This window comes from Elephantulus edwardii, unplaced genomic scaffold, assembly GCF_000299155.1.
Source record: "Elephantulus edwardii isolate Elephantulus edwardi_28Jun2011 unplaced genomic scaffold, EleEdw1.0 scaffold00150, whole genome shotgun sequence".
In the NCBI taxonomy this organism is placed as follows: domain Eukaryota; kingdom Metazoa; phylum Chordata; class Mammalia; order Macroscelidea; family Macroscelididae; genus Elephantulus; species Elephantulus edwardii.
Window position 1 is genome coordinate 1,273,529 of NW_006399900.1, and position 3,440 is coordinate 1,276,968.

The window sequence follows — 3,440 nt, forward strand, 5'->3', positions numbered from 1 at the left end:
TTTCAGTTATGAAGAAATTATTTATGGCTACCACAGAAGGAAGTCTATAGATGAGAGGTAGAGAAAGCTTTCATCAAGTGTAAAATGTGCTAAATACAACCCAACAATTCAATTTCTAGAAGTTTCTCCTTCCCCCTAAAAATTAATACTTATACATGAATCATTCATAGTAGTGTCAAATGGAAAATGATTCCACATGTATCAGCTGGCCAATGGATACAAGCAGTATAATATATTCATGCAATGACATACTTGTTGTTGTTGTTGTGTGCCATTTAGTTGGAACCAACTCACTGCTGACCCTCAGCGGAGGAGATTGTTCCTTATTCTCCCACAGAACAGCTGGTCACTTTGAACTGTGTGCCTGAGGAATTTCAGCACAGTACATTACCACTAGGCAATGAGCAAAACAAACCAAAAATCCCCCCTAATAATACAATTAACAACACAAATGAGTCACAAAACTTTTTACTAAGTGAAAAAGAGCATAATCACTTAAGGTAGATTTGTGGTTATTTGGAAATGATGGTAAAATAGATTGATTCTTTTTTTTTTTAAATTATTTTTTAGTGTGCGTGTACCATCAAATCAGATCTGACTGGTACGGGAGGAGATTATCCCTCCTTCCCCGGCAGAGCATCTGGTGGGTTCAAACCGTGCGCTTCTGGGATTGTAGTTGCAGTTCCTTGCCACTAGGCCACCAGAGCTCCCCAATAGATTGATTCTTAACACGTTGCCACAAATGACGGCAAATGTGTTCCTAAGCATGGTCATCAATTTTAAAAGGTGCGGCAATGTGTTAATAGAAATGAGGGCTGTTTTGGGGGTGGTGCTGCTTCTAGTTGTCTTCAGTCACTTTTGACTCATTGTGACCCCAAATTCGTCAGGATGAGTATTGCTCACTTCTGGACCATCTTCACAATCAATCATTGGCATGCTCTAATCAATCCATTGTAATGGCCACTGTGTTGTTCTGTGCCATTGAGTCAAAACTGACTCATAGTTGACCCTCCAGTGGGTTTTCAGAGGCAGTTAATCACATGGGAACAGAGTGCCTATTTTTTTCCTATGAAGCAACTGGTGGATTTGAACTATGTACCTTTGGGTTGGCAACACAATTTCTTCGTGCTAAGGTACCAAATCTTCTGGTATTATCTTGGCCAATATTCTGCTGTGATGGATAGAATTTTTATTTGCTCCTTTTTGAAAATAACTCAGCAGGTCTACCTTCCTAATATTGTCTGAGTTTGAAGGCTCTGTTGAAACTTTCTGACTGAAGGATCCTGCTGGTGTTTGAAATATTGATGGCATATTGTGATAAACTGACTTGGGGTGATGGAAACATTCTTCAAGTGGATGGTGGGGACAAACTTAATACAATCCATCAAAATATACATATACAGGGAGGTCCAAAGGGGAAAGGAGTGGAAACTAAAGGGTGAGGATGGCAAGGGAGAAGTCACAGGGTCACACGACTAGGTGGGTGAGGGAGGAGGTAAAGAAAATGGGAAAGATCCAGTCAGGATCTAAAAAGACAAGGTAATGGTGGACGTAGTAGTTGAATGATGATTAATTTTATAAGATACATTGTATGGGTTGATTTAATGAAACATAATGCCAGTGAAGGAAAGTGTGAAATACAATATATATGAATTTTGAAAATGAAAAAGAAGAAAAAAGGTACACTTAAATGAGTGAATTGTGAGGTATATAAACTTCAATAAACCTGCTAAAGATATAAATGGTTTCTCATTTGATAATTCACAGCAGTTACCATAAGGTGATCAATATATTCCTAACACCATTATATTTATGTTGGCTTTGTGTACCGTCAAGTCAGAATCAACTCACAACGGACTCTCCAGCAGGTTTCCAGAGGCAGTACATCTCCTGGGAGGATGTTGCCCATCCTTCTCCCATAGTTTAGCTACTGGATTTGAACAGTGTACCTTTGGATTGGCAGCACAATTTCTTACCACTAACTTGCCAGGTGGTTTGTAGTTTCACTCTATATTAATTAGGATTATGCGAATGACTGTAACAGAATCTGATCTCTCAGTGATTTAAAATAATAGTGTATTTCTTCTTGCAACCTTAATGGTTCTTCCCATTAGCAGGTCCCTAACTCCCTTTTAGATACCCTTTTAGGGACCCAGAATCCCTTCACTGTGTGACTTTTCCGTCTCCAACCTTAATATCAAAAGGAGTTGTACTGTGAATACAAAGGTCAGCACACTTCATACTCAGTCAGCTTCTATGTGTCAGTGGAGGTTTGCATTTTGCCATGACGTTGATGGAGTTTTCAGGCTAAGACAGACTAGGAAGAAAGGTCTGGGCAAATGTTTCTGAAAATCAGTCATTGAGAACCTTTCGACAACAATGGTCTCCAGTCGTGGGAATGGTGCAGGACTGCGCAACATTTTGCTCTGTTGTACACAGGGTCACCATGCTTCCAGGGTCAACTAGATGGCAGTCTTTGACAATATGGAGGCACTCTGGCAAGTTCCACTCTTCTACCTTGAGTAACTGAGTTAGAGAGGAAGCCTTTCCAATGCTGTCTGCAGGCATGGCCATGCTGTTCAGAGAATATCTGTCCCCCATCATTATGCAAAGTGGTCATCTTGGTCTCAAACGTACAGCAGAACTTGCAGAGCAAGCTTGTACTCACCCCTGAACTGCTCTGTCATTATGAATTAGAATTCTGCAGAAATCACACCTATCTCTTTGACCTTTCCCCTTTCCCCTTTGTGGACTTGGGATGTATCCCATTAAGCCCACTGCTCTTTAACTACTGGATAAAACGGTGAATGTAGCCATCGAAGAGGCCTGTTTCTATGAGGAAGAATTTGACTTGTAACCTGCAATGGCTTTTGTGACTTAGCAATCAGAGCCAAGCTTGCATCTGAACAAAGACAGGATGCTATTTAAAGTGCAAATTGATGCAACACATGATATGGAGAGTCTAGCTAGAGGTCTCCATCAGGGATGATTGGGCCATAAAAGCTACAGTATCCCTTCATTGACAAACCCTAAGCTACCTCATGCTCAGCTCAATTGACTGCCTCTATCATAAAGAAATAATCTAAGAAGGCTTATTAATGCTTTCAGCATCCTCATCAAACAGTCCTAGTGTGACAGGAAGAAGATATTGACAGACTGTCCATTTTCAGCTGTGCGTAGGCTCTCGGAAAGAGCTCTGGAAGCTCATTGCGTCTTCATGATGGAAGAATCGAGGTACTTAATTACACTGAAGCACTATTATCCCAGCAGCTCTTCTGTTATCACTATAAACACTTGAAATCTTTAGGACGAACTGTTCTGAGTTGATAGTGGTAATTGACTGGAAAAGACATTTAAAGCTAGCTCAGTTTGTATCTTTGCATTTTTAGGATCACAGCTGTCCTTGCCCAAAGCCTCACGAAGCCTCCCTTCTGTAGGTG